General features: G+C 49.2%; 1 long non-coding RNA gene across 1 annotated transcript in view; it reads left to right on the forward strand.

The window, feature by feature from the left end:
- Window positions 1-7,838, forward strand: part of LOC146867697 (uncharacterized) — a 77,371-nt gene extending 69,533 nt beyond the window's left edge. Inside the window, exon 4 of the long non-coding RNA XR_014962075.1 lies at window positions 7,707-7,838. This is a non-coding gene — a long non-coding RNA (uncharacterized LOC146867697). The remainder of the gene's footprint in view (window positions 1-7,706) is intronic.
- The last annotated feature ends 5,051 nt before the right edge of the window (window positions 7,839-12,889 follow it).

A 12,889-nucleotide genomic window follows, 5' to 3' on the forward strand; every position in this document is an offset into this window, starting at 1 on the left:
ACTTGCTCCGGTCGGGTCCTCCTCCTGCTCCAATCCTCCTGGACACCCTTTCACCCGCGTCTCGAGACTTTTACCCGTCTCGTTTGCGCGGTCTCGCTCAGACGCTAGAGCGTCAACTCCGCTTCCGGGTTGCGTGGCGGACATCTTGGATTGGGCGGCGCTGCTCTGGAGGGGGACCTTGTCACATTGCCCTCCCCTTCGGAGTGGGCGTTCGGGCCACTTCAAGACTGGGAACCTGGAGAGGTAGTCCACGTTGGTTTGTTTTCCTGGTACGTGTATGGCCTCAAAGGTGAAGGGCTGCAATGCAAGGAACCATCGTAAGACTTTAGGATTAGTGTCTTTATGTAAAGAGAGCCAGGTAAGAGGGGCATGATCAGTAAGAACAAGAAAGGAACGTCCCAAGAGGTAGTACTGCAGTGCCTCCATGGCCCATTTGAGCGCTAGGCACTCTTTCTCGATTGTCGCCTATCGAGTTTCTCTGGGAAATAGTTTCCTGCTGAGATAGAGGACGGGGTGTAGGTCTCCAAAGTAATCTGGTTGTGAGAGCACAGCCCCGAGACCTCTTCCTGAGGCATTTGTTTGAAGGACAAAGGTTTTCTTGAAATCAGGACAGGTAAGGACTGTGGACGTGCATAAAATGCCTTTTAGTTTCTGGAAGCTATCCTCCTGGGGGGCTAGCCGAAGAAGGTGTTTCCCTGTGTGCGTTTTTGTTAGCAGATCGGTGAGGGTACTGGCTATTTCTGAGAAACGTGGGATAAACCTCCTATAATACCCCACTAACCCAAGGAAGGAACAGACATCTTTCTTGCAGGAGGGTCTGGGTATCCGAGTAATAGCCTCTATCTTGCTGACTTGTGGTTTTATCTGTCCTTTACTGATGGTATACCCTAGATATTCTATGCAGTCGGTTCCGAACGTGTTTTTTTGGGGATTGAGTGAGACCTGCTTGTCGTAAGGACTGTAGCACCGCTTCCAAGTGTCTTAGGTGGGTATTCCAGTCTGGACTGTAGACGACGATGTCGTCCAGATAGGCGACTGCAAATTGGAGATGTGGGGCCAGTATGGTATCCATTAGTCGCTGAAAAGTAGCGGGGCCCCATGCAGGCCGAAAGACAGGACTTTAAAGTGATATAGGCCATAGGTGTTGAGAAGGCTGTTTTTTCCTTGGCGGAAGATGTGAGGGGAATCTGCCAGTAGCCTTTGGTTAAGTCTATAGTCGTCATTACTCCAGCGTCGCCCAGCCGTTCGATTAACTCGTCCACCCTGGGCATTGGGTAGGCATCAATTTGGACACCGCGTTCACCTGACGAAAGTCTATGCAAAATCTGATGCTCCCATCAGGTTTTGGGACGAGAATGACCGGAGAAGACCAGGCGCTGTGGGAAGGTTCGATTATATCGGCCTCCAGCATCGCCCGTACCTCCTGATCGACCGCTTTTTTTCTAGCTTCCGGGATGCGATACAGCTTTAGCTTGATTGGTTGGGTGGTTTTTGTGATGATGTCGTGTTCTACCAGAGTGGTTCTCCCAGGATCCCCTGACAGGACTGTGGCATATTTTGCGCATAGTTCCAACATCTGTTGTTTTTGTTTGGCAGTCACTTGTGGTCCCAATTGAATGGGGGTATCCTCCTGCCCTCCCTGGGGAACGTAGGATACCTCTATGGGTTTGTTTACAGTTATGTGGCATATTGATGCGTCGGCATTTGGAGCATCGGGAAGGGGCCCCTCCCAGGCTTTAAGCAGATTGACGTGGTATATCTGTCACGTCCGCCGTTGTTCCTGTGGATTCGAGCGATGCACAAGGGTTCCACCTCCCGACGTCCCCGGCTCTGTTTACAGAAACACAGAGTACCAGAGCAATCAGGCGAGGGAATAAGGAAAGGGAGTTCTGGAATGACAAGAAATGTTAGAATAAAGAACACAGAATCACCTACTCTCATTTAGGTCTCACTACTTGACTTAAACATGTGTCACCTCAGTCATACTGCTGCACCATCAGCTTTAAAAAAACACGAGCTAATACTCCCCCTGTTCTCCCTTCTCCCTTTGTTTCTAAGAAACCCACTGAGCGTCTCTCAATCCCGCTCCCCTGTTAGCGACTCCAGTTTAGTCTCAAGCCGAGGTGGTTTCTGTTCACCTAATAGAATAACGAAAAGAAAAGGTCTTGCAATCCCAACTGAATCCTAACGCTCTTTCTCTTTAGTACCACGAGAGTGCCGGTAACGAAAATGTCACGCTCCCCCTGAACGCTCCTTCTCACTCTCACAAATGCGAGCGCAAATCAAGGCAATGTCTCACAAGCTTTATAGCCTCGCTCTCGTACTTACGAGCAGCCGATTAGTCTCTTTCTCTCTCTCTCACGGATTCTTGGGAGGGTTTCCACGGGGGCGGTCTCGGAGTCCACTGCACCAACTCTCTCCCTCTCACTGCACCCTTCGATAATCCAACGGATGTTGGAAACGCGGCGACGCTTACGTCAGCGTCCCGCGTTGAAGTTCCTGGAAGACGGAACCACTCTTTCTGCCGAAAAGTTCACTGCAAGTTTCTGCTCACGGCGAAGCCCCAAATCCCATCCGAAGCCGCAGACGCTGGAACACGCGTCTTCTTGGCTCAGTGCTGGGCGTCGGCACCAATTTGAATCACAATCCAGTATTACGCGCCTCGATTGGCTCCTGAGTCGCGTATTTACCCGGTGTTGGCCCCTCCTTCGTACAGCCGAGGATTCTGGTGGTAGTAGTCCTCCGACGACTGTACTTTAGGTAGGCGCTCTTGATCAGCGCCTGACAATATCTGTCCTTTGTTCTTTCTATGTGGGACGTCTACTCGGTATGTAACAGGAGTTACTTTCCTCAATATCTTGGAGAGTCCCTGCCAGGTGGCCAACAGTTTTTTTCCGAGCTAGGTAGAAGAATGAGTACCTGATCTCCTGTCTTGAACTCCCTAAGCTTTGATTGACGGTCGTATTGCCGTTTTTGCCTTGTTTGAGCCTTCTCCATGTTTGCATGCACCTCCTCCCACAGGGAAGACAACGTATCTTTTAGACTAGCTGAATACTGAAGTAGAGGTCTACCCTCGTCTTCCTCCTCTGTTCATCTTTCTATAGCCATGTCTAGGAGCGTTCGGGGTTGTCGCCCAAACAAGAGTTCAAAGGGCGAAAAACCTGTTGATGTTGCTCGTGCGTCCTGATGGCGAATAGGACCAGGGGGAGTTGCCTGTCCCAATCCCTCCCTGCTTTGTCTATACTCTTTTTTAGGATGGTCTTAATCGTGCAGTTGTATCTTTCAACCAACCCATCTGTTTGTGGGTGGTAGACTGAGGTGCGTATCTGCTTTACTTTGAGGATGGCACATATTTGTTTCATTAACCTGGACATAAACGGGGTACCCTGGTCTGTTAGCAACTCCTGAGGGAATCCTACTCGAGAAAAAAACGTGACCATGGCATGTGCTACGGCTGAGGTGGTTGCTGAGGAAAGGGGTATGGCTTCTGGGTATCTGGTAGCGTAGTCTACCAGAACAAGGATGTACTGGTGGCCCCGAGCAGAGGGGATTAAGGGGCCCACCAAGTCCATCCCTACTCTTTTGAAGGGGACGTCTATGATGGGGAGGGGTTGAAGAGGCGCTTTGGGAAGTACTGGTGTGCTGACCAATTGACATCGGGGACAGTGGGTGCAGTACCTGGCTACTTCCTGATATATCCCCGGCCAATAGAATTTAGGCAACAAATATTTCAGGGTGTGCTCCTTGCCATAATGTTCGCCCCCAGTCTGGCTATGGGCCAATGATAGTACCTGTTCCCTATAAGATCGTGGAACCAACAACTGTTCTTTTCTTTTGTCTCTTTTGTGAAACCCTGTATAAAAGACCCTTTTTCACACAGAAAAAGGGGCCTACCTGTTCCGGTTGGTCTTCTTGCACCTGGTTCCAAGCATTGAGTAGCGTGGCATCGTCCCTTTGGGCAGCCCAGAAGCTTAGTCCTGACTCCTGTGATGTGTCTGGGGAGGTAAAAATAGTCGTGGGTAAGAGGGGGTCTGACCGTAGATACATAGCTCTTTCCCTTCTTTTTTCCTTGCGGGTCTTTGGTGTTTTAGGGAACGTTTCTTCTATCTCTTCTGTATAAAAAAGGGCACTATCCAACCAAAGGGCAGGGGGGGTGACGTGGCGTAGGCCTGTAGATAGTCATGGAACCTAGGAAGGTCTGTTCCCAGCAGGACCGTCTCAGGGAGATGTGGCACAACCCCTACTTTCCGTAGTTGGGACTCTCCCTCTATATCCAATAACACTTCTGCCAAGGGATACAGCTTTTTGTCCCCGTGGACACATGTTACTTGTACACATTCATCCTCTAGTAATTGGGAATCCCGTATCAGGGACCTATCCACTACTGTGTGATGGCATCCTGTGTCCAGAAAAGCTAAAACCGGCTTCCCGTTCACATAGATCTGCTTTCTATACCTTTCAGGGGGCTTTCCAGTCACCAACACCCTCCCTCGGGAATACCGCACTTCCATGGGCTCTTGCGGGGGAAGACGCAAGGGGCTGTTACGGGCTATGTGTCCCCATTCTGCACAGTGGAAACACTGTGGTCCCGTTAAGGGGGAATGTGGAAGAGGGGGTCGAGGTTGGGGTCGTGGAAAGGGATGTGGTTTTTGTTCGACAGGGAGGGGACTGGCCTAGTGGGCGTTCGTGGGAATCCCGCCGGGGTTTTGTGAGATGAAGCTTAGAACTCCGGGGTGCGGTGGAATGCACAGGCTAAGTCTACTGCAAGGGTCACAGTCAAGTTAGGGTGTTGCTTGATCCATGCTCTGGTACTGAATGGTAGGGCCTCCAAGTACTGTTCGAGGTACACTTTTTCAGTCAGTTCATCCACAGAAGAGATGGTAGGTTGTAACCAGCGGTTACCCAAGTCCCTTATCCGGTAATATAAGGCCCTGGGATTATCACCTGCTGTAATTTTTCTTTTCGAAAGCGTGACCTATAATATTCCTGGTCGCACCCTAAGCGTTCCAGGATGGCCTTTTTTATGTCTGTATAGCTCGTAACCCCTGCCGGATTGGCGGCCTGTTACGCCGCCTGTAATTCGCCTGATAGAAGGGGCGCGATATATTGACCCCATCTTTCCGGGGGCCAGGTGGCTGTGAAGGCTACTCTTTCAAAATTAACCAAAAAATAATCCGGGTCGTCCCCTGGTTAAAATTTCTGAAGGACCGACCCAGGTACATTCGGGTGGACACATGCACTAGATATAGCGTCAGTCAGGCGAAGAACTGCGGTGTCCTGGACTGTTTGGTTGGACGTGAGGAGAGCCGCTTGATCCCTTAAGGCTGCCTGCAAAGCCTCCCTCTCTTTTTGAGCCTGCTTGGTTTGTTCCTCAAATACCAACTGTAAATAGCGCTGCCCTTCTGCTAGCTGAGTGATGATAGCTTCCATGACTGGGTTCTGTCTCTTTCCGGACTCCTATCCCACTTCTGACACCACTGTGGTCGGGAACCCTCGGCCGTTAGTTACTCCCTCCCCTCTTTGTGTTTAAAGTAGTCCCAGACGGTGTAAGTTTTGCGTTCTTGTTTATTTACGGGTTCGAGAAATTAGTCAATAGGTAATCAATAGTGCATTACAACAACACAGGTGTGGGGTCCTCCACATCAGACTCCTCGTCTCTCTCTCTCTCTCTCTGCTCCCAGCTCCGTTTCGTGGTAGGCGAGCGTGGACCCAAAATAAAACAAAGAGAACAATACTGGGTTTAGGCTTCTATAATTCTGAAGCAAAAAAAAGGGGGGGGGCAAGTGTACCGTCACCAGTCCCTAGTGTTTGTGGCTAACGTGTGGGGGAGGAACAAGTGGTGACCTTTAGTGCCGTCCCCTTAGACGAGCCCACAGTCCCTGAACAAGCCCCGAGTGTGCTGTTGGTACTTGGCTCCTTCCACGACCCTCCAGGGCCGTGGTGTTGGGAGACCAAGCCTCCTTCTCGTCGGGGAGTGCAGAGGTCCCGGGAGCGTTGCTCCTGGAGCTGTTTTCCCTCGTTGTCTCCCTGGTGCTTGGCTCTTGGTTGGCTCCTCCAGCGCCCAGCTCCTCTGCTTCTCCGTCCGTTTTCCTTGTGGTCGGGTTCCTCCGTTCCTCTTGTCCTGCTCCGGTCGCGTCCTCCTCCTGCTCCGATCCTCCTGGACACCCTTTCACCCGCGTCTCGATACTTTTACCCGTCTCGTTTGCGCGGTCTCGCTCAGACGCTAGAGCGTCAACTCGGCTTCCGGGTTGCGCGTCGGCGGCGGCCATCTTGGATTGGGCGGCGCCGCTCTCGAGGGGGACCTCGTCACAGAGTCGCTCCTGCTAAGCAGACTCCTCTCTGAAGGAAGGGCAGGACAGAGAATTGGGCACTTAAAAAGGTAGCAGACCCCATCGCAAACATCAAAGGCTCAGACCCTAAACCACATTTGGTGTCTGGAAATGAACTATAGGGGGGGGGCTCAAGGCACCAAATATTGTCAGCTGCGAAGCAGCTAGTAGGGTTGTATGTTGAGTAAGAGATGCTCTGCAAGACATCTGCGTATGACAAGGACTGGGGGCTTAGTCTGCCAGTCTCCCTGCTGGGTGAGGGGACATCACCCAGGGCGATTCAAGACCATCTGCCCCTGGCGCACTAGTGCCTGCCTGCTTTCCAAGCCCTATGTGCCCTGTAAGGAAGATGAGACCGCTTGGAAGTAGCGAGGTCCAAAGTGGGATCCTGGCAAATGGATCCTCGTAGCAAGGTGTGAGGAGATATCTTCTGCATTGATCGTGTGTCGCCGTGTACAAATACAAGTCAGCGACCCCGTTTGCCACAGGGGGCCGGCATGAAGTTAGCTGTGGCTGCACCTATTGGGCCATCGCCCATGTACACATTCAAGTTGGCGACCACGTATGCCAGAAGTGGCCACCTTGAAGATTGCATGACTGCCTTACTGATCAGTCAATACCCGGTGTGCGGAGTGAAGTCTGCAACCCTGTGTGCCGGAGGGGACTGCTGTGATGAGGAAGTTACTGCCATGCCAATTGGGCCATCAACCATGCCAGAGGGGGCCAATGGGAAGAACAAGGAATGTGGCATAGTTATGCCATCATTGAAAGGCAATGATGCCGTGGTGACCTGTGCGTGCCCGAGCATTGGCTGAGCATCGGAACCTGAGTGATCATTCCCCCCACCTATGAGAAAGGTCAGAGGAACTTACTGTCTCTTCAGAGGAAGCACCATGGACGCCGATGCAGAACCACAAATACTACTCCCCATCGGCAGCTGCTCCAGCCCTCTCCAACATCTGAAAGTGTAGTACTCCCAGGGACATCAGTAGTGCAAACGCTGCAGGAGTGGGTAAGACTTTGGAAGAGTCGGAGGAGGATGCCTGAGACTCGCACTACTATTGTGGTTTAACCTGATTTTGCCTATAGTGAATGGGGAAAAACCACTGCCATTAGTGAGAGGGAAGTGGGACCTGCCTATCCAACACTGGAACCCTGACCTATTGTTTGTGTAGGCCGTATTTTACTTTGTGTTCGTATCTAAATACTCCTTTTAGGTCAAAGCCTACCAGACAGCACAGCTGTCTGATCGCAAATAAATATTGGGTATATGCTGAAATCTTCAATAAGATGCATTCTGAGCATTGTTTACCATTGGATTTGTGTTTTGTAACTCACATCTGCTTCCTTTCTATTTGTTGGCTTTATTTGTTTTAGGTTGTCCAGCATTTCATTGTCCCTCCTGTGGAGCATAACCTGTTTACCACCTCGCTGACTGGCACCTTGTATTCTTCCACGAATGCTCGCTTTTTGGTAACTCTTTTTTTCTTTTTCGTGAGACAATCCAGGAGAGTACGTGTGTTGTCAGTTCTCTCACTTGTATTCTAGCCCACAGCAATAAACATGCTGTATTTCTTGAAAAAGGTTTCCTGTCTTCTGTCTTGCTACTTGACTGATTCTACTAATCTATGCCACCCATGCAAATGTGCTGGAAGTGGCGGTGTAGGGGTGCTGAAGTAACATACCATGCTGGAGTTCAGAAGTGAATGAGCAATAAATAGGCCTTTAAACGTTGTTTTTATCTTGTCACATTTGCTGCGCATTGAAAGATAGAGGTCAAATGTTAGGGCCTGTCTTGCCAGGAAGTGTGGTGTTTACGTTTCATTCTCTGTCTGCAAAGTAAGAGGATTCATATGACAATATTGCTGGGTACTGGGGACTGAAAGGAAAGGCTATTTCTTTATAGCACACAACAACATTTAAATGCCACTAAATGAATTGTACAAATATTTCAGAATATATCAGAATTAGGAAAGCACAAATGAAGCACATTTGTTTGTATTTCTGAAGTGTGGTGGAAACAAATATCTTAATACGATCAAAACAAATCAATACACTAGGTGATGCAGATTTCCACACAATATTGTTTGTGTACTGTATAGTTTTATCAGTAAAACTGTATGTCTGTGCAAATGTAGTGGTAATTTCAATTGAAAATGTGTTGTCTGTAATGGCAGTGCGCTACCACACCATGCATACTACACTCTGTGCCCCTCCACTCTACACCACTTTACTCTACTCCACTTTAAGCCTATCCACTCTATGCCACTCCACTCTAATCTATGGCAAACCACTCTTTGACACTCTACTCCACTCTCTCCCACTCCACTCTACCCAACTATACTCCATATCACTCTACGCCAGTCCACTCTATGACACTCTATACAATGACACTCTACGCGTCTCCACAACACACTACTTCATTCCATGACACACTACTTCAACCCACTCCACAACACTCTACTCCACTCCACAGCACTTTATGAAACTCCACGACATTCTACGAAACTCTGACATTCCACTCTACACCACTCCATGACACTTCAATCCAAGACACTCTTGTCTACTCCACTCTATGCTACTCCACTCTGTGCCGCTCTGTCACTTCCTTCTAAACCACTCAATTCTATGACACTCTACTCCACTCTACGCCAGTCCACTCTATGACACTCCCTGCCACTTTACTCCATTCTACGCAACTCCACTTTACGACATTCCACTCTTCGACACTACTCCATTCTACACCATTCCACTCTACGCTATTCTACTCTGCTCTGCTCCACTCTGTGACACTTTACTCCATTCTACGCCACTGTATGCCTCCCCGCTCTACACCTCTCCACTCTAGAACAGTACTCCGTTGTACATCACTCCTCTCTACGCCACTCTCCTCCACTCTATTCCACTCCACATTTCACTCCACGACACTCTCCTCTATACCACTTACTTTTAGCCTTGCTGAACACGAGCCACACTAGTGTACAACATGGCTGAAACACATTAGCAAAACTAGTAGCTCTTGCATAGGTGAGACCTAGTGGCTTTGCCAATGCTTGTACAATCATTTATTGCTGCTATTGATTGTAAATTGATTTGTGATCCTTTGTTCATCCACCTCCATCTGCCTACCGCTCGAGAATCCTTGGACTGCCTGATCCACACTACTACTGAGAGTTCAAATTAACCACCCAGGGGTTTCTATGCAAATCCCTATCTACTAACACTGATAGACAGAAATTTGCACCAAAAATGTATACTTCCTTGTAGGGAATTATCGAAATAAAGAGGAGCATAGTGTGCTTTCCTTCTTTTCACCATTTCTATTTCATAGTGAGTTAAAGATAAAATGTACACAAGATTGGTTTTTTTTTGTTCTTTTCCTCTTGACCAGCGGTGGGTAATCTCCACCTTTCTCCGTTGCTCTTCAGGAGTGCCTCCGGTAAAAGAAAGACTGGAGTGAGTGATCTATTTTAGTAGTTTTAAGCGAAGAGGGTACGGGTAGTGTTGGGGTATTTGCACCTTAATAAAAGCCTTCACCAGTGCCAGCGGGACTGTTGTCAGGGCCCTGCGGGTATCCCTTCCCCTTTTTAGGTCTTGCGCGCTGCGTAGGCGAGGACCTCTTGCAAATGATCACCACTTTTGCCTAAAGGCGTGCACGTTTTGCATGGCTTTGTATTGCAACTCGTGCACGTTTGGCGTTTCCCTTGCGGGAGCGAGCAGAGGCGCCATCTGTTAGCAATTATCGCCCTGCTGCTGCTAGCTCCCGTAAGGTAAACGCTAAACATGCACGAGTGGCAAAACAAGTCAATGCAAAACATGCGCGCGTTTAAGCAAAAGTTAACGCTGTGCGTGTCTGGTCCCTGTTACCATGCAGAGACTGCTTGTTTCTTTTATTTGTGAGCCACTCTCACTGTAGGTATGGCGTGTTTTTTTAATTAATGGAGCATTGCGTTTTAATGCGCTTTATAATTTTTTTTATTAACGGAGCATTGCGCTTTAATGCGCTTTAAATTTTATACTAGGCTGTACAGAGCCCTCATTGCTCTGCGTGCCCTACATGAACAGATATTTGTTTGTTGTGTAGTGTGCAGTACTGGGTTGTACAGAGCCCTCATTGCTGTGCGTGCGCTACATGAACGGATATAATAGGCTCTTGTTCTACAAGGCCTGCTGGCTGTTTGTTTAGCAAATTCATACATCGCAAACTGAACTCAAGCGTAGTAGAGACCTTTACAAGACACCCAGTTACATTACATGAGGCACTCTCACGGCAGGCACGACATGTTTTTTTTAATTAACGGAGTATTGCGCTTTAATGCGCTTTAAATTTTAAATGCAGTACTGGGCTGTACAGAGCGATCATCATGCGTGATTAATCAATTAATCTCCCCATGGTCCCCCTGTTTACTAAAAATGGGGTGCTAAGGAACATTCACATGCGCTATAAGAAGGGACCACCCCGTGAAATCTGTTTTGTGTTCTATCTACTCGCCGTTTTTTTATTCTAATATTCGGCTTCTTTCTGCTCTCCCATGTACCCCCTTCGAGATCCTCCTCTCCTTCCGCATTCTGCCAGCACCCTCCTGCCCAATATTCGTCCACCACCACTACCACCACGTCCACCACCACGTCCACCAACGTCCACCACCACCACCACGTCCACCACCACCACCACGTCCACCACCACCACCACATCCACCACCACCACATCATCCACCACCACGTCCACCACCACCACGTCTACCATGTCCACCACCACGACGTCCACCACCAACACCACGTCCACCACCACCATGTCCAACACCACCACCACATCCGCCACCACGTCCACCACCATGTCCACCATCACGTCCATCACCACCACCACGTCCACCACATCCACATCCACCACCACGTCCACCACCACCACGTCCACCACCACAACCACATCCACCACCAGATCCACCACCACGTCCACCACCACGTCCACCACCACCACATCCACCACCACCACACACGTCCACCACCACCACCATGTCCACAACCACCACCACCACCACGTTCACCACGTCCACCGCCACCACGTCCACCACCACCCGCAACAGGTAAGGTGTCAGTGGAGGGCAGAGGTAATAGGAGTGTCAACCCCGGCTGTACATGGGACATTTAAGGATGCATTGGGTGCGAGAAGACAGGAATAGGGGCTAGAAGTATTACATCAGACCCAAGATACATTTTGAAGAGGCGCAATATCACAGGGGCTCCTGTAAAACCACTCGCAGCATATCTACCTCACAGTGGCATACCTGCACACGAGCCACTCACTCATAACAAGCATTGGCATAGCCAATAGGTCTAGACTTTGGGACCTTATAAGTGTTTAGCCATACAACACTTGATGTTGTTGCACCAAGGATATTGTGCTGGATAACTAAACACTTATAAGATCCCAAAGGCGAGACCTATTGGCTATGCCAATGCTTGTTTCTAGTAGTCGCTTTTACCGGGCATGAAACCCCCACCTTGCTCCTAAGCCCTTCAGGCAGCTCTGTACCCGTGTGAGCCACGCTCCTCCTGGAACGTGGCCGGCTTCTGCGCGGGTTCTTGGTCTCGTTCCTTCGGTCCTCTGGACTGCTTTAGGCTAATTCCTTGATTCTTCCAGAGGCGGGTTGGTTCTCGGGGTCCCAGTGTCGTCGGTCCTTAGTAACTGGTCCCAGGAGGCTACAGCGGGATCGTCCTCGTCCACTGGAATCATCAGTGTTTCCTAAAAGGCTGACGTAGGCACACCAGTCATGCGGTGTCCTCCGTAGACTCCTGGATTTAAAGTTCCTGCTTCTTCATTTTCATCCGTGATTGGTGGAAACACCGGAACGGCGTAATCACCCTGGGCGGGAGATAACTCCAAGACGTAGTCTGATTAAAAGGGGATGCTGTGTCCTTTCACTTGTATAGAAGAAGCCATAAAAGGATGAGATGGCTGCAAGAGAAGAGAAGGTACGGCATGAGCGGGGAAGGGGTCTTCCTCCACATCTTCGGGGCCGTCAGTCTGGGAGAGGTGAGAGGCCCAGTGACACTCCTTTAGGCAGGTGTAACATTAGAGAAAAGATTTCTTTTCCTAAAACTTTTTTAACTTTGCATGGGTGCTGTATTGTACAACGCAGTTACAATATTATAAAAGTGTTAAACTATGTCAAAGCATAGTAGGTTTGGGAAACAGCCTTTTCCACGTCAACGCTTCAGTTACAACGCAGCAGTTACATCAAATGCGTCTTTACCATGCATTCCTTTGCGGTTACAATGACATGCCTTAGGGAAAGTGGTGCTGGACTTCAAAGTCCAAAGTTTTCCCTATGTTGCACAGACTCGAGTTTGCGTAGTAAATTATATTGCTTCTAAGTCCAGCTCTTTCCCTAAGTCATTTCGTCGTAACGATATGTGTGGTAAAGGAATGCAAGGTAAAGACACATTTGTTGTAAAGACTGAGGAGTAACGGCATGCATGTTAAAGGCTATGTTGTTCTGACATACAAGCAATAGATTTGTACTGGAAGGGGACCATTCCAGTACAAACTATGCATATAA

The sequence above is a fragment of the Triturus cristatus genome, chromosome 1_2 (genome assembly GCF_964204655.1).
Source record: "Triturus cristatus chromosome 1_2, aTriCri1.1, whole genome shotgun sequence".
Taxonomy (NCBI): domain Eukaryota; kingdom Metazoa; phylum Chordata; class Amphibia; order Caudata; family Salamandridae; genus Triturus; species Triturus cristatus.